Here is a 12,393-nt window from a genome sequence, read left to right as displayed (position 1 = left end):
ATTCTTCAGTCTTGAGCTGTGAAACCTCGGGCACAATATTAACTTGTAACCACACATAATCAAGCCTTGCTTTTTGAGGCGACCCCCATTTTGGAGTAGAAGCTGTACTGCTGGTGGCGATGACAAATCAAGGGGCAGAGGCACCAGAACGAATGCACATCTGTCACTAAAGGACGCAGGTTTCCTTCGGAGTCTTTGCACCCCAAGTCTCTGGACAGTAAAACTAGTTACTGGGATTTCCTGTCCCTGGGGAGTTGTTACAGAGTGGTACCAGGGAAACACTTGTTTTACAGACCTCTAAGTGGATATTTTTCAAAATGCTATCCACTCAACAAGCCTTCCAGCCAAATCAGGAGGTCCTTGGTAGGCTGCCATACAGAGGAGCTGTGTGTTGGTAGTGCGGTTTCTCATACCATAATTACGTAAAGGAGCACATAACTTTTCTTTTAATGGAAAACTGTATGTGCTGATTGTTATGTTAGCTTACTGATAAACTTACCACTGGTGCACGTTATCTGTGCCTCACTCTGGGGAGCATCGATGCGTCACCTTTCTATTCTGAAGAAATTTCCAGTGCGGTGTAGTTGGCACCATTGGGAATCAAAAGGAGAAAGCAACAGGCGGCAGATGATGCTTCAGAGCTGCTCTGATGGTGCATGAGCTGGTGTGGGGCTTGGGAGACGGCCATCCGATTAAGTGGTAGAATGATGTGAGACAGAGATGAGGAAATGTTGTTGCTGGAGGGAAATCACAACCAACAGCTCGGCCACAGAGTAAAGCAAGAGTAGCATTTGTAACTGGTCAGTAGCAAGGTAGGGGATGGGAGGGCAGAGAAAAGGACAGAAGAAAGGGGCATCTCATCTCCCACATAATTGCTTGCAAGCTGAAGAATTAGAAAATACAGAAATACTTGCTTTTTGTTTTACACTCTTCCACCAAATAAGATAAACAGATTTAGCATCTAGGGTTCAAAATGTCTGCGGGACATGACGAAGCAGGAGTTCATCCTCACCCCTCACTTAATGGTTTTTCTGTTTCAAAGTCATTATTTTCAACAACCACATGCATATATGCTTGCATAAGCTGTAGCTTGATATAGTACTATGGATTCTTCTAATGTCCAGTAGATGTATCTTGTTCCAGCCTTCTGTACCCAGGGGGCCAAAACAGCCGTAGTGAAATTGCCTTGACTTTCAGTGTGTGCGTGCATGTGTGTGTGACAGAGCCCAGGTATCAATGCAGTTGTGAAGACTGCACTCCAAAAGAAAGCCTTTGCTTTCTTCAGAAGGTCTTAAGAAAAGTAAGTCTAAGAAACTTCAGGAGAAAGTCTAAAATTCCTCCTTCCCTTTCCACTCCCTAATGATTGAAAATGGGCTTCAGGTTTGGCAGAGGAGCTTTTCAAGGAAGAACTGAATTTTGCAGCAAGTGGCTTAAGAAGTACAGGCAGATGATGTTTTCCAGTAGTGCCCTTTTTGGAATTTCCCCCCCAGCCTAAGAAACAAGAAACCATGCCACACGTAAGAGGGGGCCTTTGCTGTGACAAGTTAGCAAACACTGCTCTAACCCACTAGCCCGGTTAGAGTTCACCTTTCTTGTATCCCTCCTTGACCTCTGTTCTATATCTTTTTTCCATCACTCCCTGTGCTCATACTTCTGCTGCTCTTATCCCCTAAAACAGGACCCAATAGTAAAGGGCAGGAAAAAGGATAAAGTGGGGACTGGAGTTACTTTACCTGGAGAGCTGCGTGTTGCCCTTAGAGGACAGCATCATCCTAGCTCACCAGAGGAGAAACCTCGTCTGCCTCTGCAAATTCAGGGTGACACTCCAGAGGACGAGCTTTTCCCACAGCCATCGGGAATGGGAGAAAACCTTGTGGTGGCTCAGGATGCACCTGGAGATACTTGGGGGCAGGGAGAGAGGAACACTGGGGAGCTGTGGTTGAGGACCACTGATAAATGGAGATGTAACTGGAGTGCTTGCTTCCCTGCCTGATACAGTTTTCATTGCTATGAAGCAGCAGGCTGCTAACTCAGGGTTAACAGAGGCTTTTTGTGGCAAGAGAGAGTGTGGGTCTGTTATGGACTTCAGTGGGGTAATTTGAAGGCAGGCAGGTTAAGACTTTGATCTATTTCTTTTCATTTTTTAATCCATTTGCAAAGTCCATGTAAACAGAGCTATGAAAATGGAGCGTGGTTTGGTTCTGCTATGAGCAAAATTTACCTCAGCTATGTGCCTGTCTCCTATACATTGGCACTGTCTGAAGGATGGGTATCCTCGGGAAAAAATATTGAGCAGTGCCACTTCCACAAATGATGCTCATCATCATCCGTCCTCCAGTTTTTTCTCTTGTCACTTTGTTTCATAGTATCATATTTTACATACATTTTTAATTTAACCGTTAAATGCTACTTTGGTACTTCGTTGGGAGTTTCTGTACTCGTTTACTTTTAGTTAATAGCTCCATTCAAAGTCAGGAAGATTTCTCACACAAGCCAAAGTTAAGCCCGCGCTCAGCGTAACTGGCGGCTGCATGAGAGCAAGCCGGCTTGCCAGGCTGTGGCGCACAGGACCCGAGCCTTGCCTTCGGACTTTGGGAAGTCACCCGTTTCCAGCCCCCCTGGTGCTAAGGCTTTAAGGAGAAGTAGAGAAAAGGGCATGCACTCATTTGAGCTGCATACAAGCCACTAGCCAGGTTTTACTGGGGGCTACCAGGCCTGTCTGGGTATCTTCTGCTGACCTTGTTACGGCCATCAGGACACACTTACCAAATGGAGTTGTTGCCAGGCAGTCACATTAACGAACGGCTAGCATTAATTTGCCCTTTGAAAATGAAGAAATCAATATGTTGATCCAGTCGGAAATCCCTTTATTCACAAAACAGTCTACCCCAGACCCCTCCACATAATTAAGGCTAAAGCCAAATTTTGTTTGGGTGAAACGCACAATCTGTCTGCTCCCTAAGCTGTGCTGAATGAAGTTCTCCCCTAACAGCGCAGGGAGCAGCTGTCATGCTGTTGCTCTAATAACCATGAGACAAAATGATTAAATTTCCATCAATCATTTAGCATTATCAGAATAGGTCATTTTAATGAAATTTTATCATAGGATCAGTGCCTGGCACCTTAGAAAGGAGAGGGGCAGTGATGGAGAGTCGTCTCTTGACAGCCTTTGAGTGATCCGCCTTGCAGGAGATGCTGGTCCAGATTAATCCAGCAGTCCCCCTAAATCCATCATTTTTCATGAGGGTGCCTGATACCAGGATCTTTTGAGAGTAAAGACATTCCTGTAATCAACTCAAATGGCTTTTTGGTTTCAGCAAGTGTCCCCTTGTTCTTGCACTGTATAAAAAAATCACTGTATAAAAAATCACTGTATAAAAAAATTCATCTCAGGGAAAAACGTCAACAGTTTGTAAGTGGTGTGGGGGACTAAGACCTGGTTTCAGAAGCCATTTCAGAGCCAGAAGTTACATGCCCAGCAATGCAGATGGCTGCCAAGTGGGCTTTCTGACGATGTGAAAGGATTTCATGGGAACGTTTAAATGTACATACTTTCCAAAACCCTACTTGGTGCCTGCCTATATCTTTAAGCCACTGAGTACCTTTAAAAACCTGGCCCCTTGGCCCCCTTGGTTGAAATGTTCATCTGTTTTCAATGTTTTACCTACTTACCGTGTCCCTTTGTAGTCATCTCCATACGGCATCCAAGGTGTCTTTCCAGTGTCTTTCCCTCAGCAGAGAAGTTTCATGGCTACAGAATAAGCTGGACCCTAACCTTGTTTTTAAAGCCGGGTGGACCCTGTCTGTTGGCGGTGTGTCGTATGAGCAGGAAAATGGAGAACTCCAAAGTCTGAACTGAAATTTGTGGCTCCTCGCTGCTTCTCTTGAGCAGCCTCCTTCGGCTGTCCTTCAAGGGTGGTGGTTGATGTCAATAGCTGATAGAAGATTTGTCCAGCCTTTTGGTGATGCTGAGAAAGGGTGATCTTGAAAAATGGAGAAAAGCTGGAGGATCCTTCTGTGCTTCACCTGGAAATACGCTTAACAAATAGACAGTGCACTGGGTTTCTGTAAATCAGACTTGGACATTGTTTTTCTTTGGAGGGCGTGTTTTTTTTTTCCTGCTTGGGAGCAGCTCAGCCAGCAAAGAAGCACGCTCAAACCTTGGCAAGGGAGAAGCATTTTCAGGCAGGGTCACGGTGCAACTTACTCCTTGCTATAAGTTTGAAGCTTCTGGGTGCAAACAAATCAAAATTGCTTGTCAGTGTAAGCTGTTGTTGGGTTTGGAGGTTTGCTTGTTTGCCTTTTTTGTTGTGGTTTTTTCCTACATGCAGCCGTCTCACTGTCTTTTCTTCTTTTTCTTCTTCGTTTCCAGGCCCTCAAACTGACACGAGATGTAGAGAGAGAACCCTTTGCCAAATCTGCTGTCAGCAAGTGGACAGTGATACTGTTTACAGCTTACGACCTTTGTGAACCCTGCATTATTTTTCCTAACGAAGCAGACTGTTAATAGGCCCCTTAGTGGAGTGAAGATCCTCCTTTTTTTTCTCTTTTTTTCCTCCTCTTTTTTTTGGGAGTTTTACTCATTCTGAAGTATGCAAAATCTTCCTTTCCTGGGATGGCCAAGCACCTGCTGTGGAGACAATGTTCAGCACCATCCTGTTGAGAACACACTGTGTAGCCTTTACAGTAGTTACTTGTCAATGAGTATGTGGTGTTTCAGTATATTAATGGTTTATGGGATGTTTTAAGTTGACTTTTCTTTTTGGAGGTTTTCCCTGTCTGCCCACCCTCCCCCCTACAACCTCCAGTTTGATTTCCTTAGATTTTTGACCATTTTTGCTTTCTCTCCCTGGGGAATCTGAAGTACTGCGCATGTGCAAGGAAATGATCATAACCCAACACTGCTCAGACATCAGGGTTTTCTGAATATACAGCGTTTGTTATACCGATCAACCGGCTGAGTTCCAGAGAGGGGTGATGTGTGTGGTCTGTTTGTTTGTTGGGTTGGTTTGTTTCTTTCTTTCTTCTTCTTTCCTTAAATTTAATGGTGCACCCCTGTTTTCCATAAGCATCAAACCAGGGTTGATTGCAAAACAAAGGAAGCTGGCGAGTTTGCCTCTTGGCTCGTGAGGACGGACTGACAGCGGGTGCCGTTGCCCGCACGTGCACCAAGGCAGGAGCCCGTTTGCTGCCCGCTGGAGCAGGCTCCCCTCCTGCCTTATGTTAGCAAGGCTGCCCCTACTGCCGCAGTGAGCTGGTAAGGAGCTATAAGCTGAGCTGCCAGACAAGTTGAACATAGCCACCTGTAAAGATGTGTTTGAAAAAGTGAAAATTAAGGGAAATACGCCACTTCGCAGAAAAGCTAAGCGTGAAGGCTGGGCATTGGCAGGTGACTTGCAGTGGCAATGCCGGGAGTTGAGGCACAGGTCGTTGCAGGGTGTGTTACTGCATCAGTGATCCTTTTGGTTTTTTTGTTTTGACATATCCTTGATTATTTTTTCCTTCTCAGTGTGTATAATCCGTTGTGGCAGAAGAAGCAGGAGAGGGAATGGCAAGGTGACAGTATCATACAAATGGCTTTTCATGTGAGCATAGACTGTAACAGGATAAATGACGCTGAAAGACAAGGCAGTTTTATATATTTTGCGTCTAAGATTTTCTTTTGTAAAATGAATAATAATTAATAATAATAATGAATAAAAGGTATGGTGCTGTATAGATACTCTCTGTAATCTGGAAAGTTTGATTACTTTTTAATTAGTATCTTTGGGGGGAGGGATACAAAAAAAGAGGGGAGAACACCAGTGGTACATAGGAACTCGGTATGAAGAGGTTCTGAATAGGACAGTGTATACATAATTCTCCAAAGCGATATATGATTTTTTTTTCTTTGCATAAAAGCATTATGCATATAAATATATAAATATATTTTATTATGTACAGAAATGGATCATTATGCATGGATGTTAGGAAAACAAACTAGCATTTTAACCCAAAGTCTCAGTGCATGAGTTTCCACTGACCCGTGTCCCATGCAATGCGGAGTGACTCCCTCTCGCCACTTCCACCGCACATGCACAGTCATGCGCACGTGTGCGCGCGCACACACACGCGCACACGCATTCATGGGCCCTTCCTCGCTCCTTACTTTCCAGGTCCCTGAGGTGATATTGGTGAAACAACAGCTCCTAGTGTGATGGAAGTTTTGGTTTTGTATCATAGCCCCCACGCTGTTCTCTCGTAAAGATGCACCTCTTGGTTTCTCCCCGCAGTTATGACTCTGTAGGCTCTGTGCAGTTGTGGTTATCGTAGCCCTGTAGCATATCAACTCTTCCAAGCAGCCAAGGGTTTATCATTTACCTTTTAAAAAAACTTCTTTCTTTCTTTTTATACCGAGGTGGTCTATTTGTCAGCATGGGGACTAGTTTATTACATTTATTGGAGTTAGCTGATGCTCATTGCCCATCTCTGTCAGCAGCCAGCTTACCTAGGACGCTTGTGTGGCACAGTGGTCACCTGGGCTAGTGGTCACTTTGCTTATCGGAGTCTAGTTGCAGGCACCTTTTACCAAAATTGGCCGAGAGCTTTATGACCAGCCTCCTCTGAGCGTGTAGGATTAGCTCTCAGCTTCCCGGTACACTCCGAAATGCGAGTGTACGCTGAAGGACTTCTCTCCGGTGCTCCTTTCCCCGAGGCTCCTCCGCGGCTGCTGCCCTCCGGCTGGGCTTGTCCTCCCGCCCAGTGGCTTCGGCCACCAGCAGAGCTCACTCGGTGGCTCCCCGTGCCGTGGTGCAGCATTTGGCCCCTGCACGGGTGAGCCTCCGGTGAGACCCGGGGTGCCTGCCCAAAGACCACTGACCAGGTTGCTGACAGCACCAGTAGGGCCTGACTTGACGGTATGGCCAAGGTGACCAAAATCCATTATTTTTTTTTTCTTGGTACGGATGCAGTTCTTGTCAAAGGCAAGGGAAGGCCCATTAGCTTAAACCAAATGGGGGCAACTTCTGCTCTGCTACAGCAGCCTAGCCCCCTTGAGTTCAACAGAGCTAGCTCCTGCTGGCAGAAATGAGAGAGAAAACTATGGTCCACTCTGTTCAGAAAATGGAGAAAAAACACTTGATTTAGAGACAGCCCACCAATGGCAGAGAGGTTTTTTTAAAAAGAAAAATAAAAGGGTTAGTGGCTGAAAGGCTTAGCCTGCCTCCCAGCAATGTCAAGGAAGGCATTTCCATTGGTGTGGCTGGGACACCTTGGGCCCCTGCTTTGGAGAACATCCCAGCACTCGCTGAAGAGGGGTGGACTTTGCCAACCTCTTCGGTTTGATTTGGTTTCTGTTGCTCATTTTTGGGGCCAAAATTTTTAAATGGAAGTGCTTGGTGTCAGGCACCGAATGTCGGGGACTCCAGCGTGGTCTCAGGGGGCGAGCTGCTCTGCCCCCATCGCTTCTCGAAGGGAGGAGAGGTGCCAGGTCCCCCCAGGCCCAGGGGAAGGTCACCACCCTCTACACCTGCTGAGATGCCCAGCAAACGCCCTCCTCTCCAGAGGTGCTAAATAAATCTCGCTGAATTCAAAGGGCCGCTTATTTAGGTGTCAAAATACAGACTTGAATGGCTAATTTTGGGAACCTACCTTTTGAAAATTTGGCCTTTGAGTTTTTGAACATGTTTATGCCTAGTTGTTTTCCTTCTGAAACCGTGTAAAACAGATAAAGGTCCAGAACAATTACATAGTTATCGTTTAAACACTTGGTCTAAACAAAAGGTCTAAAAAGGTGACATTTATGCAGTTCCTTGTCACAGGTTTGGGGCTTGATTTAATGATTTTGTAAAAAAATTTTCTCTTGAGAATAATTGGATAGTTCACCACTGCTTAACTCCAGAAATTTTTGTGCCACCGCTTCAAAAAGTTACCTTTTAGGTCATGTATTTCTCTAAAATGATGTCGTTGCTTGGCAATCGGTGTCCTGTAAGCGTTTCTAGTACACGATATACCTTAGGAATTGCCAACAGATGCGAAGGGGGACCAGATACATTTCGTTACTATGGGTTGGAAAAAATGGATTGTACATTTGGCTTCACATGTTTAACTTTTTTTTAAAAAAAGTTGCATGATTGGAAAAAAATATGTATACAGTATCTGTAAAACTGTTTTATCTGTTTTTGTTTCAAGCCATGTAAATTGGAAGAATATTAAATCCACAGCCTTATCACGCATGGCCGTCTTTACATACCGAAGAGCTGAACAGTTTATACTTTTCATTTGGGCTATCTTGTACTTTCATTTGAAAGCAGACACTCTCATGTTGCAGTCTTACTGAGGATTTTATATTAAAAAAAAAGAAAAAAGATGCTGCCCTGGAGGAATATACTACCTTACTACACAGAGGTTGGAAGGAAGTTTGTTTTGGAGCAAAACCTGCCCCTTTCCAAACGAAGTAGAGACGCAGTGCTTACTCCACTTGGTGTTAGTAGATATTGCCTTGTGTATTCCATTTTAAATTGTAATCTAGTTTGTAAAAGAGATGGTGACGCATGTAAATAAAGCATAATGGATCTCTACATTGGACATTTACCTTCAGTCTGTTTTATTGTGTCGTGGACAGACATCTAAATGCAGGACCTGGAGAAGGGGTGACTTTTGAGCAGCGGGTGAAACCAGCTGGTGGGGGTTTTGGGGCTGGGGAGGGGGCCTGATCCTGCATCCACTGGAGTCTGTAAATGCATATTTACGTGGGCCTCTGCACTTCAACCCTTCAGCCAAGCCAGCGTAGTTTTGGTGGTCAAATAACCCCCAATGGGATCATTTACTGCTGCTAAAAATCACAAAGTTCGCTTGATTTTGCGGGGTGGGAGGGTTGTCCCCTGGGATGGCAGCTGCACCCTGCAGCTGCAGCCCAGCTCACCCGTCCTGGGAGACAACCAGCCCAACTGCAAATCGGTCAGGAGAAGAGTTATGCCCCCCCGCCCCCTCCACCCCCGCTCCCTGTGGGCTTGGCTGGGTTTCAGACTGTCTTTGAAAAATGCCTGGAGTACTTGAAATCACCCGTTTGGGATTTGGGATAAGAAAACCAGCAGCCTGACTCAGCAGAAAGTTATACCGAGGGCTCTGGCCAAGGCACAGGAGAGCGTGCTCAGAAACATGAGACATGTCGACAAAAAACTCTTCTCCCACCCTGACGGGAAGCCACAGATGTATATGGTTTTTTGGAGTCATTTTTCAAGAGCAAATTATATTTTCAAGAAAGAGGAGCCTTTTCGCACAGCAGGGAAGGGTTTCTCATGACTCCGGGAGGACGACTGCTGCGTCGTCCATGCAAAGCCCACGGGAGCGTTGCGCTGAAGTACTGCAGTATAAAGAGCAGTTTGGGGATATCCCTTGTTAAACACAACAAGAGCTATTCAGGCTTTGTCCTGACCAGAGAGAGCCTGAAATACTACAAGACCCAGTCAGAAAATAGCCTTTGACCAGGATGAAGTGTGCGTTAGCCTTCCCAGAGTGAGAGCGTGCTTGTCCTGCAGCATTTACAGCTTCTCCTCCGAAATGGAGCTGTTTTGCTCGATTTTTCTGAAGGCTCCTCCAACAGTGCTCTGGCAGGGAAGGACCCGTGTCCTCTGCCTCGTTGGCATCACCCCACTGGTATTTAGGACAAACGAGAGCGTTTGGCCTGGTGAGGTGCCAGGTGGAAGGGCCTCAGCTTTGACCTGAACTTAGGCAGGGGCGGCAGCAGCAACGAGCTGATCAAATCCTGGGCGAGTTTTGTGCTGAACCTACTTGGTTGTGTTGTGCAATGCCTTAGCTGTGACCGTCAGTTCACCCGGCCTTGGAATAGATCATTCTTATCTTTCAGAGTACTTTCAAAATAAGTCCAAACATTTTAAACTTCTCCAAGTTGTCCCAGAAGACAAAAGGCTTTTCGAGCTGCTGCCGAGACTGGTGAGGCAACCGAGAGCTATTTTGGGAGCTCCCCACCACATATGCTGAGTTGTGAGTTTGACCAGACCAGGGAAAACAGTATTTTACAGCTCTTGTTTGGCTACCGCTGCCAAGGAAGTTAGGGGTGCTTTCAAGAAGATTGAGATAAGCAAATCTGGGAGGCTACCTCTTCTTCTGGTGGAGTCATCGTGACTGGTATCTCCTTGTTCAAAAGGAGGACTTCTTAGGTGAAGTGGAGCCCAAGCCAGATGGAGTAGATACCGCTCTTGCTGGTGCCTAGGTTCATCCCACTGCCAGCGACTTCTGCAGTGTCTCATCGCTTCTCTGTTTGCCCGACCCAGCCCACAGAGCTTTTTTCCCACTGGCTCTGCCTGTGGAATTTTTTAAAAATGAAAATACTTTTATCATGTAAACATGAAACATACAAAATTCCATTAAAACAAAAAAAAAATTAAGCTTTTTTTTAATTGCTGTTTAAATCTTTAGAAAACTTTGGAATTGTCTGACAAAATTCAGAAACTCCGGTTTGGATTTTTTATTTTTGCACTTGGATTTTCTTTTCATACTAACAACACCAGTAGTTTTACATGTGCCACAACATTTACTTATTAGAAAAAAGCATCTCCTCCTTTTATTGTTTGATGCTTTGATGACATACCAAGGAACTGATTTAATCTAGAAAACAAGATAAAATGTCTCGATTCAGTAGGAACAATTGGCCTAAATGAGGGTAACTGTTGTAACATTCTTTTAATGTTACATTATGCCATGCAGGTTTAAAGATACCTATATCCTATGAATGACATGTGGTGAAATGGAGGGAAAACAGTAAAAATACTTGACGTCTCCTAAAAATCTTTCCAACTTCCAAGACAAATACAATCCTGATCAGGATTCCCCCACCTCAATTTTCACGCTTTTTTAGGTGATACCTTAAAACTTTGATTTTGCTGAAATTCGAAGCACAAGGCAATTCCCAAGTGCTGCCTTTCCCCAGGGATTAGCGTTGTGGCAGTGCCGACCGGCTGTGCATGCCGCCCTGCTTCGCACACCCTGATGGGCGTTGAGGCTGCTGCCAGTACCCGTGGCGCATGACACCACATGGATGTCAGGCTTCGGCTCTGTTTCACGCCCTGGGGGCCACTGTAAGCCCTGTAAGACCCCATGGCTGGTGCAGCGAGGTGCCAAGGCAGGAGGATGGGGAGGATGTCAGTGGGAGCGAAGCATGGCAGATGCCAGCACCCTGCTCTGGTATTCATGTGTCGCGTGAGACCTCTCTGAAGCTTCATCTGCTGCACGGACAACGGATCCTTCTGTTTGAAACCACCTTGGAAAAGGATGGCATCGGTTAGAAAGTGCTAATTAAGAAATATGGGTGTACTCTACCTCTGACCTCCAAAGCAAAAGATGCAGGAAAACTGTGCATTGACATGGCCACCTCAGAGGTCCTCCCGGGGGAGCAGCAGAGGAAGCTGCTCCTGACACCTTCCCCTCCAGGAGGGCAAGGTCCAGCCATTCCATGCCTCTGCTGTGAACGATGGGCCTGGTGTCTGGGCAGCCTCTCATGTCGCAATACTTCACCAGCACTTTATTTTAAATCTCTATAGACTGCTCTTACTTAAGGCTATCCAGGCTAGTACAGCATTAACTAGTTCATGGATGAAGGTCCTGGAGAAAAATCAGTGCTTAGAAAGCAATTCATAAAAGACATAAAATTAAAAAAACAGCTTAGTCCTTTTACTCATTAAATGAAATCCATTGTCATTCACACTTCTCTCGAGAGTCATACTTGCAATATCAAACTGCATTATCAACCTCAGTGTGCATCTGTTAAGCAAAATTTATGGCGAGGCTGTCTCATTTATACAGAAGTTCTTGCTATGCACTGTCACTCAGCCTAGCAGACTCCTATGGAAAAGCCACAATTTAAGTCAAAACTCTACTGTGCCTCAGCGGTTATAAAATTATAGTGGCTTTTAGAGCTAGGAGATATCAAAGTCTCTTCCTGGGGAAGGCAGCCACCTTCAGGTGCCTGCTCTGAAGCTTCTGCCTCTAGGACTACAGCTAGAAGGAGAAGGTAGCACAGGGGAAGGTCAGGTGTGGATCTACAGGGGGTCTTCACTTTGCAGTCAAGTTGTGTTTGCTCTGCAGTCCGGGTAAGGTGGGCTATGTTGTTGTCACCAAAGGGTCAGCGGTAACTAGCTTACCACAGAGTAGGAGCGGTTATGTGGCAAGTTACCCTGGAGTAATACAAATACAAAGCCTCGCTTCCCTTTCTCTATCTCATCCGTAACTAGCACTTCAGGGTGAGCCCATTTCACTCTTTTTTTCACTAGAGGACATCAAGGTGACAAGGCGTCTGCAGAAAGTGCCCTGAATTGCTGGGTCTTGGGGGACTTGGCTGAGACTTTGTCACTATATTTCCAGCTTCTTAAAGCTCCTGCCTGAATATTTTTGCTT

General features: G+C 45.6%; 1 protein-coding gene across 2 annotated transcripts in view; it reads left to right on the top strand.

The window, feature by feature from the left end:
- FOXO3 (forkhead box O3) overlaps positions 1-12,393 on the top strand; it is a 109,418-nt gene that overhangs the window by 86,315 nt on the left and 10,710 nt on the right. Inside the window, exon 3 of one of the 2 annotated variants that reach the window (XM_050894475.1) lies at positions 4,373-5,716. The exons of the other annotated variant lie outside the window; for it this stretch is intronic. The gene's annotated coding sequence lies outside the window, so the exon portion shown is untranslated. Of the gene's footprint in view, positions 1-4,372; positions 5,717-12,393 lie in introns of those variants that run through there. 2 annotated transcript variants of the gene reach the window in all.

This window comes from Gymnogyps californianus, chromosome 3, assembly GCF_018139145.2.
Source record: "Gymnogyps californianus isolate 813 chromosome 3, ASM1813914v2, whole genome shotgun sequence".
Taxonomy (NCBI): domain Eukaryota; kingdom Metazoa; phylum Chordata; class Aves; order Accipitriformes; family Cathartidae; genus Gymnogyps; species Gymnogyps californianus.
This window is presented reverse-complemented; position numbering and strand designations above follow the sequence as displayed.